Source organism: Dermochelys coriacea, chromosome 7 (genome assembly GCF_009764565.3).
Source record: "Dermochelys coriacea isolate rDerCor1 chromosome 7, rDerCor1.pri.v4, whole genome shotgun sequence".
NCBI lineage: Eukaryota > Metazoa > Chordata > Testudines > Dermochelyidae > Dermochelys > Dermochelys coriacea.
Genome location: NC_050074.1, coordinates 16,355,609 through 16,381,254, shown reverse-complemented (window position 1 = coordinate 16,381,254; position 25,646 = coordinate 16,355,609). Strand labels below are relative to the sequence as shown.

General features: G+C 40.6%; 1 long non-coding RNA gene across 6 annotated transcripts in view; it reads right to left on the bottom strand.

Annotated features, from left to right (window-relative positions):
- LOC122461070 overlaps positions 1–25,646 on the bottom strand; it is a 114,263-nt gene that overhangs the window by 33,259 nt on the left and 55,358 nt on the right. For 4 of the 6 annotated variants that reach the window (XR_006282777.1, XR_006282776.1, XR_006282775.1 and 1 more), the window contains one exon: positions 74–153. This is a non-coding gene — a long non-coding RNA (uncharacterized LOC122461070). Of the gene's footprint in view, positions 1–73; positions 154–5,157; positions 5,336–25,646 lie in introns of those variants that run through there. The other 2 variants (XR_006282780.1, XR_006282779.1) reach the window with 1 other exon arrangement.

Sequence of the window (25,646 nt, the reverse complement as noted above, 5' to 3'; positions counted from 1 at the left end):
GAAAAACAATGATGCCCCTGGGATGGATGAGGTACTAACAGAACTAAATTAAAAGTGGAGGAGGGGTACTCACCCAGGTATGCCATAAGCTTCTCAACATGATTTGGTATTCTGGAATTTGGCCCAAGACTTGGATACAGTCCCTGATGATTCCTATTAAAAAAAAAAGGAGAGGGATTTGGCAGTTTGTAAAAGTTAGAATACAACATCATTGACACACCCTAGCAAAATACTGCTGTGCATCATGATGAAGAGAATTGCAACCAAGGTAGAGAACTTCCTGGCTGAAGAACAAGGCTGGTTTAGGCTCAAAAGTAGTACACGGAAGCAAATATTCAACCTGCAGGAGCTATGCTGGAGGATGATAGGAAGGTGGTCGATGTTTGATTTCATTAAGACAGTTGATAGCATATGGCAAACCTCTTTGGGCAACCCTGCAGCTGCTCAGAGTTAGTGAAGTGTAATGAGCCTGATACAAAATCTCTGGAAGGATGATGGCTTCAAAATTTGTGGGGCATGAGAAGAGTAGTTGGTTTGACTTGAGGATAGGTGCAACACAGGACAACTTGCTATCACCAACCAACTTCAACTATGATCTTGAAGAAATCTTAACAGACACTCACAGAAATTTACAGGAGGATGCATCTCCTAGATGATGAAAAGTTAATCGATGCTTCATCAGTGATCCTCAGCTGATTGGATTCTCACAAGAGGATGTGCAAAACTGCTAAAAACAATAGTGTGGAAGCAGAGAAGTTAGGCCTACAGATTGTGCAGAAAGAGACAGACAAGGGTAACCTCTAGGTGTGTTGAAAAGATGAAGATATTCCTACCCAAATCTGAGGAGGCACTGGAGTTTGTTGAGCACTTAATATCTGGGTAGTAGAATTACAAGGGATGTTCATCAGGATTTAGAACTCATCTTGCAACTGCTGCTCTGGCAATACTCTGTCCCATTTTGAGAAGCAAAGGTTTTATCAAGAAGTGTAAAATGAAATTGCAGCAGTCTCTTGTCTTTAGCATCTTGCTATACATACATTTCAGTATGATATTATTGACCTGCAACTTATTAGTTTTTAACTAAACCTTACAAGGCATATTTTGTACAAAGATTACTACAATGATATGTTGGGTGTGAATACAGGGGTGCATTTGGTCAAACTGAGATGTTAAGGAGAAAACATTAAGGCTCTCTGCCTACAAATTAAATGTTGTGTGTGATTGCTGTGCATTAGCTATACTCCACATACAACTAATGAGGTTGTAGTGGCCTGAATTTACAGCATATCTGGAGAGATACCTGATATCAAAACAATCTGGTGAAGAAAACTTGAGTTTGCAGGACACATAGGTCAGATGAGTGGAGGAAGATTGCTAAAGTAAGTGTTGCAAGGACAGCTGGCAGGGGCAAGGGCACCTGCAGCCAGTGTGGTTCAATTATGTGGCTGACTGGAAAAGATACAGTATACTGCATTTTTCAAGGCTGTATGAAGACCGGACAACGTGAAGGAAGATTGCTGGACAATGCTTCTGTGTTTTGTCTACCATTCATTGTGATGTGACACTGTAGTGCTTTTACTATGACAGAATGTGTATGTATTGTGACAAAGCTCTGTCCTTGCCTCCGTGGGTCCAGCATTTCCTGGCAGATTTCGCTAGCCTCAGAGGCTCACTGTGACCCTCCACATAACCCTTCTTTCTCTAGAGACAAGGGTCACAGTCTGAGACATTTTCATCATAAGCCAGCGAGGGAGGTGAGGAGAAGTTATCCTTCCTTCCACAGTCTGTGTTGTCTCCAAGTCTCAATGATTAATCAGGGGGCAAAGCCCGGGCCCACCCTCTACTCCGGGCTCCAGCCCAGGGACCCTAACAGAATCAGCTATGGTAGGTGACCTTTTAGAAACATGACATGTACAATTCCCTGGGCAACTTCCCCCACAGCAGCCCTCACTTCCTCAAGCTCCACATCACCCTTACCTCAGGGCCACCCTCCTTGTGCCTGATATGGTGTGTACTACTCAGTCTCTCCAACAGCACAACTTCCTCCCACAGCTCCTGACATGCACCCCCACCTGACTAACTGGGAGGCTTTTAACTAGTTTCAGCCAGCCCCTGATTGGCTTCAGGTGTCCTAATCAACCTAGCATTCTCCCTGACTTCTGGAAACTTCTTAATTGGCCCCAGGTGTCTTAATTGACCTGGAGCAACTGCCATTTCACTTATCTTGGTACCAAGGATTTGTTTAGCCTGGAGCTAATATATCTATCTCCCACTACTTTTCTATAGCCATCTGGCCTTGCCCTGTCACATTGTGTATAATAAAAAGTGCCAAGACTGCAACTACAGTATGTGTGATACAGAGAAGGAGAAAGAACATTTAAATATTTCTGTATTATGTGCTTCAGGTAGTTGTATCAAGTCCCTGAAGCTTGTAAACACTTGAAAGTGACATTTGCGTACTCTAGCTGTGCTGGAAAAGCTTCATCAGAATGGCTTATTAACAGAGAATCTTTGTGAACCCATGGAGTTCTCCCTGAATGTAGACTGCAGAATTGGGCACTTAAACATTTAGGATAAAGTTTTAAAAGCTTAGTTCTGATTCTTATAAGCGATTTAGGTACCTAGGGCCAGACTTTTAAAAGATTTAGGAGCATAAAGATGCAAACAGGCACTTTTGAAAAATCACACTAAGCACCTAGTTAGCTAATTCCCATCGATTTCCCATCTGCAACTTTTGGTACCTACATGCTATTAAAGATTTGGCCTTTAGGAACTTAAGTCTCCTTGAAAGTCAATAAGGGTTAGGCACCAAAATTCCTTTGAGGATCAGGGCCCCAAGCGCCTTAAACACTAAAGCTCTTTTGAAAATGTTATCCTTAAACCTCATTTTTGAAGTAGTATGAACTGTCATCTTAACTGGACATAGCATTATGTGGGTTCTGGCTGATTCATAATTACAGAGTGAATAATGCTGGGTACAATTACAATTAACCAGTCAAGTCAACAGTAGTTTCCAACAAATTATGACCTTGATGTGGTATTACTGCTGACAAGGATCTGAGGGTTATAGTGGGTCACAACTTGAATATAAATTAATGTGATGCTGTTGTAAAAAAAGGCTACTGTTCTGCAGCGCAACACAAATGTCATACATTATGCAGGTGAAGTAAGAAATTATGGGATGGTTACTGGGGAGGCAAGGAAGCTTTCAATAAGTGTTTGCAGATAATTACTAACTGATATACCCTGTATACGTGTAAAACTCTTTATTTAATGTTAAAGCCTTGTGCAATTGTAAAAAAAAAAATCAAGTATTTAAGATGACATTATTCCTCTGTACACTAAATGTATACTATTTAATAACAAGCAAGAAATTCTTAGCATACACTTCTCCCACGATGTTCACCAGACCAGGGGTTTTTTTTGGTGAAATTAGCTCAAGATCTTTAATATTTTCAATTTTTTCCTGGACTTCACTTGTGCCATTTAGCCACATGCTAAACCAATCTAATTTCCATCTTTGATAGGGTCACTGGCCAATTAGTTAGTGGGGAAGCAGCAATGCGATATATCTTGATATTAGGGAAGGCTTTTGACACAGTCCCACATGACAGTCTCATAAACAAACTACAGACATGCAGTGTAAATGAAGTTACTATAAAATGGGTGCACAACTGGTTGAAAGATCATACTTAAAGAATAGGTATCAATGGTTTGCTGCCAAACCGGAAAGACACAACTAGTGGGGTCCCAAACGATCAGTCCTGGATCTGGTACTATTCAATATTTTCATTAATGACTCGGATAATGGAGTGGAGAGTATGGTTATAAATTTTGCAGAGGACACCAACGTGGGAGAGGTTTACAGGATCAGAATTCAAAATGACTGACAAACTGGAGAATTGGTCTAAATTCAACAAAATGAAATTCAATAAAGACAAGTGGAAAGTACTACACTTATGAAGGAAAAAAGCACAAATGCGCAGCTACAAAATAGAGAATAATTGGCTAGGTGGTAGTACTGCTGACAAGGATCTGGGGGTTACAGTGGGTCACAACTTCAATATAAATTAACGTGATGATGTTGTAAAAAACAAAAAAAAAGGCTACTGTTCTGCAGCATAACACAACTGTCATAGGTATGTCATGGGAGGTAATGGTCCTACTGCTTGGTAATGATAAGCCCTCAGCCGGAGTACTGTGCCCAATCTGGATACCCCACTTTAGGACAGGTGGACAAATTGGAGAGAGAGTCCAGAGAACAAAAAAAATGAATAAATAAATAAGATTTAGAAAAACCTGACAGGGTGGGAGTAGCCCAAGGCTGACTCACCATTCTGTAAGCTTCCCCACAGAGGCAAAATTGGGGAGATAATTGATTAGGATTGCACGATTAACCAATTAGTGAGGAGATTCCGCCCGGTGCTGAGGACAGTTAAAAGGGAGACAAGAAGTGGGGAGGAGGCAGCTGACAGGAAGGGCAAAGCAGTCCAGGATCTCAGAGATTTCTTAGAGATCTCAGGACCTCTCATCCCACCCTGTGACTAGGGAGTACATTGAAGCTTGAGGAAAGCTTTATGGTGATGGGGCATGAAGCTGCATAAGACATGGTAAATGAAGTGCACTGTGGTGAATGTACATAAGAGTGAAACTTGAAAAGAAATCCAGGGTGAGGGAGCATACCCTGTTACGCTGACCTATGATGAAATGTTAGAAATCTAGGTATGTTTAGTCTTGAGAAAAGACGATGGGGGGGGGGGGGAGACCTGAAAACTTTGTCAAATATGGTAAGGGCTATTATAAAGAAGAGTGATCAATTGTTCTCCATGATCACTAAAGGTAGGACAAGAAGTAATGGGCTTAATCTGCAGCAAGGGAGACTTATTTTCCAAATTTCTCATCTAACTATGAGGGTAGGGAAAAGCTCTGGGATAGGCTTCTAAGGGAGGTTTGGGAATCCTCAAAAATCCATTGGAGGTTTAAGAACAGGTTGGACAAACACCTGTCTAGGATGGTCTAGGTTACTTAGGCCTGCCTCAGTGCAGGGAATACACTTGACAACTTCGAGGTCCCTTCCAGCCCTACATGCCTATGATCGACTTATGAGAAAGTTCAGGTGAAGCAAAAGGAGTAATAAAATCAAATACAGGAATGAACCTGAGGAAGCAGCTGACTGGGAGAGACATGGTTTGGTCACTAAGGTAGAGTGAAGATTGCCGTTTCCATTTTCTTTGTACATATGCAGAGATTATGCATGTACTGCATATATTTATATGCATGCACCATTTGTAAACATTGGTAATCCATTGCATTGTAAGTCCCTATTTTAAGATCGGGGATTTGGTTTTTGTTTGTTAATGCTGAAATGAAGCACATGGAGAACAAAGTCCAAACTGTTTTGACACTTTTTTTTTCTTTGCAGATATGTAATCTGAAGATCAAATTAAAGTCTCGAAATGTACTTTGTTTAGAGACATTCTGTGCCCTTTCATTTAAAGTAAAAGCTTCAAAAAGCTATTTATAATCTATACTTTTAAAGATATAAAGAGCCAAAATATGGAGCTCTTTCTGCATGTAAAGCATTAAGAATCCATTTTACAGAAAGTATATTATAATCATGCTTCCCAGTCTTGGCTAATTCTTTATATATCCACTGATAGGTTATCTAGCCCAAAGAAGCCTTGTAGCCTAGAACATGTCATTGCTACTGTTTGCCAATTTTAGGTCTGTACTTTACGTATATGATCCATTGATATAGTGTAGAAAAAGCACCTGTGTTTGATGTACTACAGCCTTTAGTGGCAGCTGAAAAGAAAAATAATCCCACTAGTGCCATTTTGCTGAAGCAGATGGAGAGTATTGCTGTAGTAAGTTACAAAGCTAGCAATTCAGTTGAAGATTCACTGTTATAGAAGATGCACAGAAACTAAACCACTTTCAAATTCCAACTATAATTCTTAAAAGTTGTCATCTTAGGGAAGGTCAAAAATAACCATAAAATATGTACAACTGGATAGGTGCTTGGCCAATATCCAATTTGCATGTTCTATCCCAGTAATGAGGGCATACATTAAGAAAAACGTACATAACTGTGCATATACTTTTAAAAATAATATCAGGGTACAGTGCTGGCCCACTGATTTCAATGAGGACAGGATTCTACCCCAGGTACCTAATTTCTCTGTACCTCTACAATTCCCTCTAGAAAGGGTGAACCACCTAGTGCACACATGTTTCACAGCCGTTTCATGAACTGAATTAATTTTGCCCAGGTAGTTATCTGTACTGCATCCTCTAAGCAGATAGAACTGGGGAGAGAGGGAGAGGATCTCAAGTGACAGGTGTCAGTGCTTTCAGAGGTAGCAAATCTGAGTCCCATTGCTGCCCTGAAGCAGGTGGACAGGAAGGAGCAGAAAGTGGTTGAAGCCAAGATACCCCTCCTCACTGGCCCCACCCCCATCCAGCGGATGGTGGTTAGGAAGGAGTTGCAATTTGCTGCTGGTAATGGCTACTCCTCTGTCACAAGCTGTGATTGATAAGCCTCCAGGGCTACTTCTAGAGTGTGTCAGGTTAGGTGCCATCCTTTATTCATGATTGTGCCTAAAGTACCAATCTAATCCCAAATATTTAATAAATATCTTTAATTCCCAATTACCGACAATGACTTTTTTTTAGCTGAGAAGAGGGAGGGCAGTGTACTATGCAACAGCATTATTATATTATATGCAGTCAGTGTCATTGCAACATGCCTAACTTTCCTCTCCCTTAACTGTTTTTAAACACTGAAATCACTGACTGTTCTCATCTCGGCTTATTTGAGTTCCACACCAAATCTGTGCCTTTGTGCTTGGGACCCAAACAGATCACTTATTATTTTGTTTCCCCAAGTGTTAGGGTATTTCAAAGACAATAGGGCCCTGGAAACCATTAGAAATTGTGGGGAAAGATTAAGGTGGTTATTTTTTTTATTTAAAATTCACTTTGTGGACAGAAAATATTGTCCTGAAGGAATAGAAGGAGCTATTTAATTAAACAACATCAGTTCTCTATGATTTTAAACCTTTTCCTTTGAGCAAGTGGACTGCATAAAGTTATTACTGAAATCTCTTCAAATAGACCATCTGGGTTTTCCACTGTCCAAATAGTTACAAGTTATTCTCTGTAGTCCAAAACAACCTGTCTTTGATATGCTGCTTTGCTTGTATTTTTCATGGCTCTCTACCTAACACACAAGTATTTTCTTCTTTAAAACAGTTAATCTAAAAGGTCCCAATTTAAGAAAGCACTTAAAAATATGCTTAAATCTATCTTTATTCATCATTTAAGTACATGCCTAACTATAATCATGTGTTAGGATCACCTCCTACATAACAGACTATAGAATCTCACCCACTGATTTCTGTATTGAGCACGGTTGAATTTAAAGATACATCTTTTAGAAAGATATTCAGTTTTAAACAGTCCAAGCCATGGAGAAGTTGCTAATCCATTCCAATGGTTATTACCCTCACTGTTAAAAATTAGCTTCTTGTTTAATTATACAAATAGGATGCCAATTATTCTATAGCTTTAAGACCAATTTCAATGAATTTTTCTGATGAAAATAAGTTACATAGAAGATCCTCCAATTCCAGTGAGTTAATACACTAACTTATGCTTCTGTACGAGTCCTTCTCTCTGCACTGCACAGGAAATGTTGCATTCTAAAGGCACGGTAGAGGTATAGTAGTTTAAAGTGATAAGTGACATAGTTTCAGACTCTAGTGGTGGTAGTTTTGCTACCTCATCTATCAGACTCATCATAAGCTTCCTTCTTTTAGACTGAATTTTGTATCCCCAATTTCAAGCAAGTTATTTTATGTTGAAAACAAGAACCAAATAAAAATCATGTTCATGTTTTGAGGAATAATTTATCGGAAAGACAAAGCCAAGAAAATAAGAGTGAGAGTAGATACTGTTTCTGTTATCAGTGACAAATGGAATAGAATAAATCTATCAGATCACTACTTTGGAACAGACGGAGTAGCTTACAGATTCATCTTTTTCATGTAGTGACTGCACACATGCATTTTAATATTTGGTGTGGTAAGAGCAACAAAAAGAAATTGCTTAATAACAAGCCCTACTTCAGTGGCTTAAGGAAGCAAAGTCATTTTTTAAAAACTGTCTGAAAAAGACATCTTTTTCATGGGCACGAAATTACAGGTGGTTATAAAAAAAAAGATCAAAGGATGGTCCAGAACTTCAGCTGGTGTAAATTAGAATAGCTGCACTGAACTCAGTGAAGCTATACAGATTTACATCAGTGGAGATCTGGACCACTAGGTTCAAGCCCACCCTGATTACACCTGCAATTGCCACTATCATGGCAGCTGCTGCAACGATTATTCGTTTTTGTATTCTTCTACCAGCACATGGGAAACACACCACACGCTCTGCAATTTCCAACATCAGCAAGAGGAGCAGAGAACCAGGGACCAGGTCACTATTGCCCTCAGTGGGAGCTCTAAAACCACTATGGTCCAGTTACATTCCGGCTAATGCTTCTCTGCCCACTGCCAGGCCAGCATCTGAAGAGGTGCTATTTGAAGAGAGCTTGAAGCCCTGTTCTCACCCACAGCAGCATGGGTAGACTGTTTCTTCCAGGTACGAAGCAAGCTCCAGGAGACTTCCACCCATCAGGGAAGCCAGACCACCTCAGGAAACAAAGGGGACCCAATTCCTTAAAAGTGACCCCCCCACAGCCCATCACATTGCAGCTCACTATCCACCCCTGAGCTAGAGACCACAGGATGACATCAGTGCTGTCAGCAAAAGCTGCAACATAACCCATCTAATGCTGCAAGGAACCACTCCCAGGTGGACAGGGGGAGCTATCTAGGGCAGCGTCACAGGTAATGAGGAAGAGGTAGCATGGTAGTTCCAGGGATATTGGGCCAGAGCACAGTGATGGGAAAGAAAGATATGGGAGTGGGAAAAGATTAAATTAATGGATTTTTCAGGGGCAGGGGAAGAGGAGGAGGAGGGGAATAATTTTTGCCAGAGTATGTTGTTTGCATCACTGTCTCGGGCAGAACACTTAAGGTGGTCTCTCGTCAGAATTTTGGCAGCACATCTCTGCAGTGGAGCTGCAGTCTGAGCTCTACTGGTGGTAGGAAAAAGCCAAGGAGATCTAAAATAAGCAATGAAGAAAGCTTCCTTTAGCAATTCTACCAGACATTGTTCATTGACTGAAGTGGGGGAATGAGTCATTCAGCAGGCTTGTGTTATTTAACCTCTCATTTAAAAATCTGAAACAGTATGTATCCTTAGCAGTTATGGGAATGTGAACTCTGACTATGAAGGGAATAGTTTTATGTAGAGGAGCCAGTGTAAAATTGCTTTATCACTTAGGCATTCAAGGTGAACAATATACATGGCAATAGGTTTCAGTGAATGCAGCACGATGCAGATGGTGAAGCTGAGAACCTCTTCAAAGGCATATCTTGACACAAATTCGCTTAAGCAGCATGTTTTCTTTTAGAACATGGGAAGGAAGTGAAAGGGTGCACCCAAAATTGGTCAAATCTTATTCAATCCCAGAATTTAGTATGATGGGAGATAGCAGACAAACAGTATTCATGTACCTAGAAATAACTTGCAACAGATATCACATTAAATGGAACCAGCCCTGAGAGAGAATGGTGAAGAGACTTGAAGTAAGTAGTCAGGCACCTAGCTAGTGAGCGAGAAAAAGATGGACATGCATCTGACTGGACATCATAGAATCATATACATCTGTCCTCTTCTCATTTGCAAATCAACTGCATGTGGATGGGAAGGTTTGCTGGATACACAAAAAAAGTGGCCAATAAAAGGTGACAGAGAAATTAGAGGGTTAGTTATAACCTTCTAGATGCAGAATAGATTCAACCCCAGTCACAAAATAATGCCTCAGTCCCATCATGAGCTCAATTCAGGGAGAGTCAAACCCATATGAGTGTTAGTCAGGGGGCTAGCAGAAGTGCAGATAAATTGCAACAGAAACTGACCCCCATGAAAACTGTGTGACAGCTATTGCTTCAGCTTTTAAAAGGCTATTTGATCTTGATTTTTTTTAAAATGATTTTCAATAATGGTACAAAAGTTTCACTGAAACAAGCTACCATTACAAACACTGTTGCAGACTTCAGTAGTACAGTAGAAAACAAGTCACAAACAAACAAACAAAAAAACCAATCCAGTGGGGGAAAACGTTGGCACTAAAGAAAAAAAAAACAACAGGTGTATTAAAGACAGGCCATTTGAACAGATGCATATTTTGCCGGTAGGGCTGTTCCCAAACAAAGTACCAGGCATAGCTCAGACTTAACACCTACCTGCCTTTTCCAGGGAGAGAATGTGTTATTGACTATTTGAACCCTGTGCCATGTGCATTGTTCAGGGAAACTGATATACATGACACAGAAGATATGGAGAAGATCGGCTGTCAAAAATCAGATAGTTTATCTGACTTAGTTATTGCTGATACATCTGGATATTCTTCTTTACCTTACATTACAGCTTCTGCTCTCAATTAATCCTGGTTTCAACAGCGTTCCTTATGGCAGTATTTGACCCTTAATACTAGAACTGCATAGATAGGTGCACTTGTGCTATTGTTATGGTTCTTTTTTTGCTCTGGGCCATTTATAAACATCCTTACAATTGAGAGAGAGGAGAAAAATGGGTTTAAAAATCAATATTGCATTATTTGGCCAATTTCCTGTTCGAGGCCCTGACAAAAAACAACAGATAGTGCACACAGACTTTTTTCAGAGACATGGAAGTAAACTGATAACCAGAGTATATTTGGATGATTAAAATGAGAGGACTCAAGGGGCATAACATACTTAAGCATCAGATTATACTCAGTGAAAAGTGAGACCCTTATTTGCCTTGAAGGGAGGGGAAAAAAATCCCAAAAACTTAAAATGTTACTGCTGTAAATTCTGAAGGTGACATTGAGTCAAACAGATGGTCCATAATTACTCCTTGAAACACCATGAAGAGTCTGTTTGCGCAGACCTTAATGTTATTTATCAATGGTCTCAAAGGTTGTTTCCTACTTAGAAAGAATTTTCCTCATAATGGCCTGGATCATCCTCACTACCCTGATCTGCACTGAAAGGAGCCTCTGTGTATGGCTCTCCTCCCTCCAAATGTCAGAGCAGTTTCAGCCACCTCTACTGCACCATCCCTGTTGCTCTAGCTGGAAAGTAACAGGATTTTTTTGTCCTGAACTCCTCCACCAGGGACCTGAGGAATACCACAGCTAGGAACAATGCCCGATAGCCCGACATCCAACTCATAGGATTCTGCTATGAGGACCAGAGCTGGTCCAGAGGCACAAGACCTCTAATCAGATGGTCCTGGCCTCTCCTGGAATCTATGCATATCCCTGGGGATCCACCAGTTTTGTGGCAATTATTCTAAGGGCCACCTCCAATAGTGGGGAGATACTTCCTGTAGGAATCCCCATCCTTTGCGATATCCATGGAAGGAGATAATCTGGGCCACTAGTAGCAGAGCAATTTTACGGTGCGTGTCAGTTGTGCTAATTTTCACAGGAGAGAATAAAGGTTTTCCCCACCACCGGCTATCCAGTACAATGGTGTTCTACCACTGCCCGCCCCCTCCCCATCTCTAAATGCAGGCAAACTGTTTCCTGCTGAATCTTTGGGTAGATCACTGTGGTAGATAATCAAGCTGTATCTACTGCGACAAAGTTCCTCCTCTGCCTCGGTGGGTCCTGCACTTATTGGCAGATTTTCTTGCCTCAGAGATTCATGGCAGCCCTCAGTTTGGCCACTCTTGCTAGTGGCTCAAAACCTGCCGTCCACTAAGCTAACCTCATCACTGGCCAGCATGGGGGAAACTGAGAACAATCCCCACAGTCTTTGTGTCCTACCTAGTGAGTTGGGGACAAGGCAGATCCCTTTCCAATTTAGGCCTTCCCTTCTGGTGTTTCTCACAGACCAGGTCAACTCCTCCTGTGTCAACTCTGATCACTTGAAGTGAAACTTACAGATGCTATCAAGCAGTTTAGAGGCTGTGGAGTAATGAAATTAAGAAGATCTTTCATAGTTGCAGCTTTTCATAAATCTCTGTATCCCCGGGACAAAACAAACAAAACAGTCATCCCTCTCCCCAATCTATTTTTAAAATAAAATCCACTTACCTACTTTCTCTCCTGAGTAGACTATAGCACTTAGCAAGTGTCTGTCAGAGTCAGAAATTAGTTGGGCTTTTAGTCACTAAAACTAATCTGAATCTATTGATCTATATGAATTTGGAGTGGAGTATTATAAACAACTCCAGAATAGTTTGTTCATCCCTTGTTTAAAATGTCCCCTTCTGCCCCAAAAAGACCTCTCTCATGTTCATCTGATATGGCTTCCATTTTTTGTACTCTAAAAAGGAGAAGGACCTTCAAAAATATATTTTGTCATCCAGAGTCCCTAATTAAACCCTGACCCAGAAAAGCACTGAAACACTTGCTTAACTTTAAGGATGCAGATCATCCCAATTAACTTCAATGGACCTCTGCAGATTTACATCAGCTATCCAAAATACCATTAGATAATTCTACCAGTTTTGTTAAGTGAGGATGACATGAATGAACTGCAGTGAAGTGGCTACAGGAACGAGATGGACCCAATCTACAAAGTTCAGATCTGGAGTCAGATTCCAACTACTCCACATTGAAAGGATGTTTAAGATCTATATAGTTTTACTCTGGGATCATCTCTAATTAAAGCCACCTCACAGCTACTGGTCCATTGATTTCAGAAGGACATCTAGAGTGTTCAGTACATCTGAAACACTCATACCCAAGGTGTCCCAAGAACAGAGTCATTCAAACCTCCCCTCAACTGCTTCTCGTACTCCTTTCCAGTTCAACTACAACACAAGGAAAATCCAAACAGTACTTTTTCCTCCAACAATCTGAAAGTGTGGATCTGCCAGTGTCATTTTTAAAAAGAGTATGTGAGTATAATTTTGAGACGGGGGTGAGGGGGAGAGAAAGAGAGAGGAGGAGGAAGAAACAGCCAGGTTGCTGGTGTCTGTGCTTATTTTTTTTAGGATTTATATTCTATAACAAGGATTGCAATTTCAGCAGGAAGTGACACTAGTTTAGACCACACATGACAAAAATTTACAACATGAACAAAAGGAGCATATACCCTCATAAAAGGTTTTAATGTGAATCCATCCACATCAAATTATTCAACTTAACCCTTTGCTTATGTCTGCAATCTGATATTTTCATGGTTTACCATAGAATACAAAAAGCAAAGGCCTACGAAATATTATTTTCCATCTACAACCAAAGAGAAAATGAAAACTAACGTCAAAATACCTAAAGTCATGTACAGTCCCAGGCCAGTCTAACTGGGGTTCTGTTGATCTGTGTTATTTTGTTTTATGATCAAGAATTTCTAACAGAAAGTTAGACACTGCCAATTTGATATGTGAAAGTACCAGGTTGTGTATTTTAAAGCTTTTTATTATAGGAGCATTTGGGTTCTCTAAAGATTAAACTATTGAGTAGGTAAAACAGAGCACTAAACATTGGTCAAGTACAGTAGCTAATATTTTTACAGAGCAGCCCATAGTTTTGGTCTGATTCTGCAGCCATGGCACAGGCAAAACTGCTCATAATTCATTATAGATTATGATTTTACAGCCAGTACTAGTGAAATTTGCTTATGTAAAAGCCTGCGGGATTGGGCTCTAAACTGTAAAATAAAAAAAATGCAATTTATTTCCATACAAAATCACATTCATTTTGCTAATGAGTATCAGGATTTATAGTATCTGAGCACCTTTTATCCTTGAAGCTTAGATAAACTACTTGCAAAATATATTTTTCTCTTGAAAATTCAACTTAAAATCACCCGATTCTTCTTCAGCATATAATTGCAATAAGAGTCCAAGTTTTATTATTCTGTACTAGAATTATCTACAGATACTTGCCTATGGCCTCAATTCAGCCAGCTGCTGCAGATGTACAGGCCCATACACCCAGTGAAGCTCCACATGAGTACAGATTTTCATCGACATGGAGTCATTGCTCGAATCAGGTGTAGGTAGTTATGCTGCTACAATTACTGTAGTGCGTGAGCACCTCAAAATGTAGATCTATGTGCTTATATGTTCTGACACAGCAATGATAAGGACCATTTCCCAATCAATAGATTTTACCTGCACAATATCCCTGTCATGTAGGGAAGTACTATCCCCATTTTAGAGATAAGGAGCCATGGCACAGGACAAATTAGGTGTTTTGATCAGGGTGAGGCAGAGTTGGGGGTTAATTCTTGAGTCACAATCCAATGCTTTTGCCCCTAGAGAAGCCTTCTCATCAATAAATCCAACCACAAGACTCAGATTTTCTTTTCACTTCCAAGTTCAAGTTGTTTTCCTGAGTTAGAGTAAAGTGAGAGGACTTCTGCTTCTTGTCCTAAAAGCAGTTAGGCCTGCTCATTCTCAACCCCTTTGGCAAAGAACTGCATAGCTTTTAAGGGACAACCGCTGAGAATACTGTGTCTCCAGCTTTCATTAGAGTGTTCTATTGCCTGAGGATCTCACCTCTCTCAGGAGCACCTAAATACTGTCAATGGCAATAAATATTGCCCTACTTTTATATAGTACTTTTTATCCAGGAAGGTTATAAAAAACACTCCGCAGGCTGCATGGATTGATATCTTCACCCTTGAATAGGTTGGAACATACCAACTACATTGTAGTACGAATCCAACTTTCCTTTTTTTCCTATTTTTAAGGGGAAGGAGGGAGGAGAAGGAGGAGAAGTACTTCTCCAAGTAGCAAGGTAATTTTAAGTCAAAAGCTAACTGTTCATACTCTAAATTGAAATAAATGCCAGGGGATGTTTAATGACCATATGTTCAGAGCCTCAATCTTTACCTGGCTAGGCAACTGACGTGTTGGCACTCCTGCTTATTATATGATAGGTTTCATGGGTACTTTGTCCTGCCTCCCCACAAGCTATTTGTTTTATCTATCTGTTGTCTCTCATCATACACCAATGGCTTGTCTAGAAGGAGGTTTAATCTGCAAAGTGGATGAACTAAAAAGATGAAAACACTTGCATCATGTCTATGCAATTCATTGTAGCACACAGGCTCCACATTTATCAAACACTCTGGAGTCCTCTTTCAAAAAGTGAGCTACATTTTTGCTGCGAAGCAACTCAGTCTGTTCTAAGATTCCAGGGTTCTCAATGCTGCTGTGTACTGCTTTAGTAGTCTTCCAACAACTGTCTCACATAACTTTGCAGATAACTTTTGCTGAATTGTCAGTTTAAGTGCGTGTCACCATCCCTCCTACTCCCTCCTCTGGGGTCAAGTTGACCAATGTCCCCTCCCTTGTTTAAGCTGGTGCATATCAGCTGCCCTAGTATAGTTTGGGAATGCCATGCGTGTAAAGCCATCAATAACCTCCTGACAACTGCTAAGTTTACTTAGGCCAACAATACCTTTACCACATCACACATCTACGTGACAATGGCGCCAAAACATGATCTCTCCATGACAAAATGGTTTGCAATGATTGGTAGTATCCAGGGGTGACCAGCTTCCAGATGACAATTGCTACCCACTTGTACCAACATGCAGTTCTCTAGACCCATGGACATGGCTGCTATAGGTCCATTGTTAGTTCCACACATCTCCAAAAAGGTTGCCTTCCCCAACCCAAAATTCTCTTATCACTGCAATTCATTCCAGGTCTGCAGAGCAATCCTTTCCCACCAATGGCTTCCCAAGCCCAGATATTGCACTATGAAGCCATTCCAGGAACCTGTATTCTACTATCAGTTGTTTGCATCTTCCTCGTGCGTTCCAGTTGCACCACCAAAGACCCTCCTGCTGCTGCCACCACCACATCACCTGTTCAGTGGTGCAGCAGGGGAAGTCCCAAGCCATATTCCCCTGGCTAGCCCACTCAAAAAGAATAAGGGGTGGAATCAGATGAATCACAGGATTTTAAAAATATGAAAGGGCTGGCTTCTGCTAGCTATCCCACAATGCAGTGAGAAAAATTCCAGAATGAAGCAAAGGAGCACAATACGCTCAGTTTGCAGCAAACTGCCAGTGTGTGTGTGTACACAAATGATGTGCACTGACAGAGGGTATACTGTCCCATGTGTACCTTATTACTGTTGCCTGCACATGTTGCCTGGGCATTGCTGTGGCCAAAAGGGGCTGATCTGATCCTCTTGGATGCATAAACAGGGGATTGTCAAGTAGGAATAGAGGCTATTTTACCACTGTACTTGGCACTGGTGTGACTGTAGCTGGAATACAGTGTCCAGTTCTTGTGGCCACAATTTAAGTGTGTTAATAAATTGGAGAGGTTCAGAGAAGAACCACATGAATGATTAAAGAATTAAAAAAAAAAAAAACACGTACCTTAAACTGATAAGTTAAATAGACTCTAGGAGCTCAATCTAACAGAGGAAAGATTAAGGGGTGATTTGATTACAGTCTATAAACATCAACAAGGGGAACAAATATTTAATAAAGGGTGTAACATTGCACCCCATAATGCTTTATGGAAATATGCTTATGAAAGTAAATACAACATAACTGGAATAGGTTTTATGCTAGATATGCTATGTAACATATCTTTGCAAAGGTTATGATCTACTGGATATATTCATCCTATTTGTATGCATGTATCATTTTGTATTCAAAGTTATGAATATTGGCTATGTACTTGTTTAATTTTAAGTAGCCTCAGTGAAGCAGTTGGTCAGCTTCCTGAGAAAAGATTATTCTCAGTAAGTACCCAAACAAGAAACACTTAAGCTAACAAGGAACTTGGAGATGCCAATCCACATCTGTGCTTTCCCGGGAATGTGGCCTGGCTGGTAAGGAACTCAGTCATGAATGGACATGTGATTTGCCCATGTGACTCCAAAAGCCATCTTGGAGCTGGATTCTGTATAGGAGAGAGGAGGGGGTTTCCACCCACAAGTCTATTTAAGCCCCTGGGACACCCCTCCATTTTGTCTTCAGCTGGCTCAAGAGCCTCTCCACCCCCAAAAGATACCTGAAAGAAACTGGAACAAAGGACAGTAACTACATGGGTATGAGTGATTGCTGGACCCAGACCAGAAGGAGGCTAGTCTGTAAAAAACGTATTGGAACATCTGAGGGGGAGATTCCATCTGTAATCACTTTCTTACTGTATTAGGTTTAGATTTGCATGTTTTATTTTATTTGATAATTTACTTTGTTCTGTCTGTTATCACTTGGAACCACTTAAATCCTACTTTTTGTATTTAATAAAATCACTTTTTTACTTATTAATTAACCGAGAGTATGTATTAATACCTGGAGGGCAAACAGCTGTGCATCTCTCTCTATCAGAGTTATAGAGGGCGAATAATTTATGTGTTTACCCTGTATAAGCTTTATACAGGGTAAAATGGACTTATTTGGGGTTTGGGCCCCATAAGGTCAAGAACTATTAGAACTATTTGTGTAAAACCAATGTTCCAAGAAAAATATGGAAAATCCTGAGATTAAGATGGGATTCAAATGGGAGGCCAAGGACAACTGTCACCCAAAGATGCCCTATTGGACAGTGGGGCTGGTGTAAATATTATAAATAGAAGTTGTGATTTGACTCAATATTGGGGAAGGAGGAGTGACAACAGGAAAAATGTATCATTCAGTATAAATAGCTATACCCGGAGAGAGAGTGGGGGAGTTTTGTTGTAAAGAACAAATGCTTCAGATAGATCAAGCAGCTGAGCCAGTAATACTGGGGACTCCTTTTTTGAAGAGCAATCTGTTAGTTTCGGATTTAACTAATAGAGTTCTGTGGCATGTGCCCAGCTGGGTGGAAAGCGTCCTGACAGCAGGGCACATTTCAAGCGTACGTGCTGCAGAAGCAGTGGAGGAAATTATACTGGATCCACAGGATGTGTGGGTAAAGGAGTTTCCCGATGTATAGATTAAGAATAAAGCAGAATGTGGTAAAATCAAAACATGTGTTAAAATCATGGGGGACAAAGTGCCACCACAGAGACAATATAAACATCCTGTGCAAGCAGAGGTAGGAATTGAGAAACTAACTGAATCATTAGAACAGGGAGTTATTGAAAAGGGGAATTCCACATACGATAGCCCAATTTGGTCCACATTAAAAGCGTCAGGAGATTGGAGATTGACAGTGGATTTTAGACAAATTAATAAAGTTACCGTCCATGGCACCAACAGTAGGAGATCTACCTCAAGTGATGGCAAGAATACAGGGGGCCCCTACATGGTTCTTGGTCTTAGATTTGGCAAATTGTTTTTTTGCCATCCCATTGCATGCTGATTTTTGGGCCTGCTTTGCATTTACTTTAAAGGGACAACAGTACTTATTTAAAAGAATTCCCCGGGGCCTACACTGCACTCCAGCTATTGCGCACCAACATGTGGTGCAAATGCTGAATAAATTATCCAAAGGGAATTGGGAGAATGTCACCTCATATGAAGATGACATATGGGGGGGTGGGGTAGAGAAGACACTGAAGATGAGGTGACAGAGTGGACAAAAAAAAAAAAAGTGTCGAGACTCCTCCAGAAACAGGTTTCAAGGCTAAAAAAGAGAAAGCTCAACTAATGCAGAGAAGAGTGAATTATTTGGGGGTGACCCTAAAGGAACAAGAAATTTAGGTAGATCAACAAAAGATTAAATCATTAATGAACGTACTAAGACCAGAGGATTCTCATGCGTTGAGGGTGATGATAGGAGGGTTTAACTATTTCAGGAAACATCTGGAATTTTGCCATTATAAGTGGACCCTTGTGGCATTTACTAAAAAGAAAGAAGAATGGGAGTGGGGGGGCCTGAACAAGAAAAAGCTTTCTAGAATTTAAAACAAGCCTTGATGCGAGCTCCAGCATTGAAATTCCCAGAGATAAACAAGCCATTTGTGATTAAGTTGGCAGCAACCCAGAGTCTAGCAGCAGTATTAATGCAGGAAATTAATAACGGTAGCATATGATTCTAGAAGATTAACCCTTATAGAGCAGCAGTTTGGGATCAGTGAAAGAGAAGGTTTAGCTGCTCTGTGGGGTATTGAAGCTTTTGCTTGACTACTGGCACAGCCCCTATTATAATACAAACACCTCACTCTGCCCTGAAGTATATTTTATCAGGGGAAAACAGTATCAAATACCAGGATGACTCAATGGACCTTGATGTTAACTAGCAGAGATGTTACTTATGAGAACAAACAAGCAGCAAGGATGTTACCATATGCCCTCCTGATGCAAGGAAAGGAGCATGAATGCCCACTTCCAGAAACTAGACCAAAGTTAGTTGAAGAAGCACCCCCTGGTAGATGAAGTGTTAAGCCTCAGAGGTTTGGTTTACAGATGGGAGTTCATACCATGAGAACTCGATATATGGGATATGCTGCTGTACAAATTGATGGGGAAACTATTTCTGATCCTAGGAGTATGACTTCAGCTGAGGGAGCAGAGGTCAGAGCTCTTAGTGATCTGCTTGAACAGAACAATAGTGTTGCAGACGGTGTTTATGTCTATATGGATTCAGACTTTGCAGTACAAGGATTGTTATACTGGATTGAGATTTGGAAAAAGAATCACTGGGAAACAGCTGAGGGGAAAAATTTGGTCCAAAAGGAGGAGTGGAAATCCATTTATGATTGGTTGGAAAAAACACCCAGGAAAATTAAAAGCAAGACATATTAAAGGTCATCAAAAGCAAGAAGGGAATGAAAAATATTGGAATGATAAAGCAGATGGAGTTATGGAGGTTACTAGAGCTCAAGCCATAAAACAGGAGGTTAAACCTGAGGAAAGGTGGTATGAGGGTTCCCTCCCCACTCTGAACTCTAGGTTACAGATTCATAGATATTAAGGTCAGAAGGGACCATTATGATCATCTAGATGTGGGGACCTGCATGAAAGACACCCTAAGCTTATTTCTACCAGCTTAGGTTAAAACTTCCCCAGGGCACAAATTCTTCCTTGTCCTTGGATGGTACTTGGATGGTACTGTCTTTGAGTTAGACAAAGATTCAGGAAAAGGACCACTTGGAGTTCCCATTTCCCCCAAAATATCCCCCCCAAGCCCCTTCACCCCCTTTCCTGGGGAGGCTTGAGAATAATATACCAACCAAATAGGTAAAGAAGGTGAGCACAGAGCAGACCCTTGGGTTTTTAGGACACTAAAAACCAATCAGGTTCTTAAAAGCAGAACTTTAAAATAAAAAAGTAAGAAGTAAAAGAAGCACCTCTGTAAAATCAGGATGGAAGGTAATTTTACAGGGTAATAAAGATTTAACACACAGAGGATTCCCCTCTATGCAAAACTTCAAAGTTACAAAAAACAGGAATAAACCTCCCTCTTAGCATAGGGAAAATTCACAAGCTAAAACAAAAGATAATTTAATGCATTTCCTTGCTATTACTTACAAATTTCTGTAATTTTAGATGCATCATTTCAGTAGAAGCTGGATTACTTGCTTGGTCTCTCTCTGTCCCGGACAGAACAAACAAACAAACAAAGCACAAAACAAAACCTCCCCCCACAGATTTGAAAGGATCTTCTTCCCTTATTGGTCAAGTGCCAACCAGGTTATTTGAGCTTCTTAATCCCTTACAGGTAAAGAAGGGATTTTATGCTACTCTTAGCTGTATGTTTATGACAAGTGGGGAAACTGAAAAATACAAAGTGGCTATGCGGTGAATAAGAAACCAGGAGAGGTAAAGTGGGTACCTGATAAACTTCAAAGAGAAGAGATTATTAACCTGTGTCACTCTATGGTCCACCAAGAAATAGAGCAAACTACCTTTAAGTTAAAACAAATTGGAATATGGCCTAAGGTGCGAAAAGACATAGAAAACTTTGGTTAAAAACCTGCACAAGATGTGTAGCAGATGGGAGTAGACCACCACATTTTGGACCCTTATTGCACCAAAGAATTGTGGGGCCATGGAGTAGAATACAGGTTGATTATATTGATAAACTGCCTAAGACCTAAAGGAAGAATCAGTATTTATTAATGATAATAGATTGCTTTTCTGGATGGGTGGAGGTGATTTCCATCAGAAATCATACTGCAGAGACCACTGCCAAAAAGTTGTGGGAAAGTGTTTAGTAAATATGGAACTCCAAAAGTAATTGATTCAGATAATGGGCACATTTTGTAGGAGTAATTAAAAGTTCATTAAAAGCTTTAGGAATAAAGCAACAACTACATATCCCCTATCATCAATCGTCAGGGACAGAAGAAAGGATGAATCAAACCATTAAACAAGCTCTAGGCAAAGTAGTGTAAGAAACTGGCAAAGATTGGGATGATAAATTGCCAGTGGTTTTGGTGGCAATCCAAAGTAGTGATCGATTGAGTACTGGCTACCAGCTTTATCAAATTCTCTTTGGAAGGCCTATGAGATTGCGGAGCCATTTATTGTACCCAGAAGAAGAAGAAGAGGAAGTGATATCAGTTACCCAACGGGCAGAGGTGAAAGTAAGCTGGTAATCCCCAGTACGGCATACTGGCAAGAGCCGGTGCACCGTACTGGGGCAGCTCGGCTTCCCCATGGGGCAATTTAAAAGGCCTGGGGCTCCCAGCAGTGGCTCGAGTCCCAGGCCCTTTAAATTGCCTCCAGAGCCCCGCGGCTGGAGCCCTGGGGTAGCAGCTGCAGGGCTCCGGTGGCTATTTAACAGGCCTGGGGCTCCCCGCTTCTACCGCCCTGGACCTTTAAATAGCCGCTGGAGCCCCGCCACTGCTACTCCAGGGCTCCAGCAGCTATTTAAAGGACCAGGGCTGTAGAAACAGGGGAGCCACAGGGCCCTTAAATAGCCCCCAGAGCCCTGGGGTAGCGGGGGCTCCAGGAGCTATTTAAAGGGCCAGGGCTCCAGCTGCCTCTGCCGCCCCGGTCCTTTAAATAGCCGCTGGAGCCCCACTGATTCCCCAGGGCTCCGGCGGCTAATTAAAGGACCGGGGCAGTAGAAGCAGTGGAGCCCCGGGCCCTTTAAATAGCCCTGGGAACCCTAGGCTGCTGCTGCTACCCCGGTGGGGGAGGGGGGAAGGAGGAGGGGGGCACTTACTTTACAGGGTGGGCTGGGGCTGGCTCTGACCCCCTCAGCCCCACCCCTTCCGGGGGCCAGAGCTGGCCCCAGCGTGCCGGAAAGTCAGTCGACTTACTTTCATCCCTGCCAACGGGTAAGGGAGTTAGCGATAGAACTTAAAAAAAATGGAATTCAAACTGACACCATTGAAAAAGCAAGAGAATGTGATTCTCATGTGGCTCAGGACAGTAAATTATGGACAATTGGAGATAAAGTAACATTTGAAATTAACATCAAAAAATCATGTCCTGGAGTCTAGATGGGTTGGACAATTTTCCATCACAAATAAAATTTCACCTCCCGTAGTGCAGATTCACAAGGAGGTGGGGAAGAAGAGAAGAGAAAGTGGGTCCACACATCACAATTAAAGTTATGGCCTAAAGATTAAATAATGTTCCTTTCTTTTTCTTTGAGTTTATCCTACAGAGGGAAAGGAATGTCCAGTTGCACCGGAGATTATCCTGTATGGACCTTGGATTTGGAATGTGGATACGGTGCTAGAATTTTTGTAATTGGTTTATTATTCTTATGCTTGTTTTGAATTTTTTGCTTAGGAGAAGAATTGTGTTGTGTGCATTGTATTTTAGGATATATATATACATACACACACACACACACACACACACACACACACACACAAACACACCAGAGCTTGAGCAAAGATAAAAGAGGTTAGTATAAATATTTAGAATAATATAGCCAGAAGCATCAGACATTATTCCTATGGAATAATGGTCATGGCTTCAATAGAGGACAATTCATAATTTAAATTCAAAAAGGGTGGAAATATGGGTTTTGGCTTTTATGTTTTTTGAATATTTGTAGAAATGTAGGGGTACATGGACATACATATGGGAGCACCTCATATGGATGAAAGGGAATAATACATTCGACTGTTCATGGGACAGAAAGGGAAAAACAGGACCAAACAAAACCAGATGCAAAGAAAAACCTTGAGGTAAAATTTGAAATATAGTGGGAAGATGGCAAAAATGTGACATGAAAGTATCTAAAGTCAAAGATTTCGAAGAGCAAAATGGAGGCATTTGTACATACTAAGTTGGGAAGGTCACCAAATGTTTAGATTTAGTTATGAGAACAATCTGAATAGGAGTACCCAGAATTGTACCTTTTGGAGTTTGGGATTTGATGTAGTGACCCTAATAGATGTGACTAATGAACAAGAACTGGCTAATACTCATGTGGGATGGAATGTGTCAATGGCTCTTAAATTATGGGAATATGATATAATAGCAAATCCTTCCATAATGACAAGATTGAGTGTTTTTAAAAAAATTAATGGAGGAATATATTTTCAGGGATATGGTCAGATTTTTATGTTTATCAATCAGATACCAGTAAACAAGACTGCACCAAGAATCATGGCAGACGAGCACCCATATAGGAGGGGAGAAGTAATTGAAGCCCCAACTATTGTGGATCAAACAATCTGGTTGGAAGGAGCGCAAGTAAACATAAGTGCACAACATCCGGAATGTATGCCATATGCCTTGTCTCTATTACAAGAGTGGCAACAACGGGGAGACGGGACTATACAAAGAGCTATAGGGGAATATATCATAGGTATCATTGGTGCTGGAGCTGGAGTTGTAACGGCTCAACATCAAATGAGTTTAAAAGGGAAAAATGTCAGCTTTGGGTAAGATTTTGGGGGCTATACAGATATGTGACAAAATTTTGGTGCATTATCGAACGAGGAATAAGAAGTGTGGAACTCCAGTTGAAACAAGCCAAGCCTTGAAAACGTCTCTAAATGTAAATCTATTTGGTATGTCTGAGATTGACAATAAAACTGTACTAGCAATACAATGTGTACAGATGCAAACTTATAGGATTCAATACATCGAGAGAGTGGTTAATCTGTTAAGTAATGGGCAATGGCCTTTTGAGTGGTTCAAAGATCCTCATATATGGAATCAATGAATTGCAGGATGGAAGAAATATATGGAGTTTAATTGGGGTCTAGTAATGCTGAGGGGAGAGTAGAAAGGCAAAATGCTGTTATACAACACAGGGAAGCAAGGAAAAGCAGCAATGGCCTGTGTGTTGCCAAAAATTATTAATGGAGAATTAAGGCAAATAGAAATAAGTGGGACACACTAGATTCAAGAAGAAAGGGTTTATAAATTCGTAGAATTAATGAAATATTGTGAAGAGTGGGAACAAAGTAAATGGGTATGCCCACAACTAACCTGGTCCCTAGAGGGATGTCATTTGAACCATTCAAGCAGACAGACAATGTAATATTTAGCCTCTAATGGTACAAGAGCATTTGATTTAGGCAATGGATTCATTTGTGTGGTAACCACAGAAAAAAATGTATGGGGAAGTATGAGAGAAAAAGGCCCAATTCAGTCATGCAAATGTAATGTAACAGAAGTCAATATTAAATGGAATTATTTACCAATGTCCTCTATTTTTAAAAAAGGAAATTGTTTGGGAACCAAAAGATGTGGACTGGTCCTTTGATTTGGGAAAAATGGGAAAAGTTGATGGATGAAAGCGAAAAAAAATCAGGCAATATGCAAAAGATGCATCTAAGTCTGCTCAGCTGGGAAAAAACAAATATTTTGATCCACAATGGTCAAATATTAAAATTGGGGAAAGGAGAAGAATTGGAAATCTCTCATTGGTATGATATTTTTAAAGAATGATCTCCCAGTGTCAGAGCTTTTCTAAATTTAAATGCTACATCCCATTGTCATTATTTCCATTAATGATTTTAACAACCTTTATTATGCTATGCTTATCCTGCCAAATAAGAAAGCAACAAGTAGTTTTGGAACAAGTGATATAATTTCACAAGCAATTCAATGTTATATAAAGTGATGCATGATTAATGCCATTAATTATTGTATCAAGAGGGGGGAATGTTGGGAGATCACACACACACACACACACACACCCCCTTGGATCACGGCGGCCCATCCAGGATGTTCTCTTTAGAATTGTGTGGGCAGAAGGCCTAGTAAACAAAGGCAAAGAACCAATGTGATGGAATGGACTATAAATGGTTGCCTATGACTTCTGCAAATTGGAGTCGTTTATTGATCCAGAGTCCCGTGTGGATACAGATGTGGTTTTCACCAGCTCCCCACAACTTATGATCAGAAGGAATCTCGACTGGTCATCGAGACCATTCTGATGTTTGGACTCTGGTATAGTATGTTTGGGGTGTGAATGTGGAATGAGTAAGGTTTGTTTTGTAATCAATAAAGAGCATTTAGAATATTATATACCAACACTGTATCTGGTATCTGCCTGCTCTCCATCCCGTAGGGAGACCTCTGTTGCGGGTCTAACAGTCAGGATCATTGTGATCATATAGTCTTCCAGGCCTTAGAATCTATTAAATCTTTGAAATTTTAGAATAGCTTTATTACAGATGCTGAATGTATGTAATCACTTGATAGTGTACAATATATCCATGAATTCTCTCAGATTGTGCCCTTTCACAAGTGCATTGCTGCAAAATA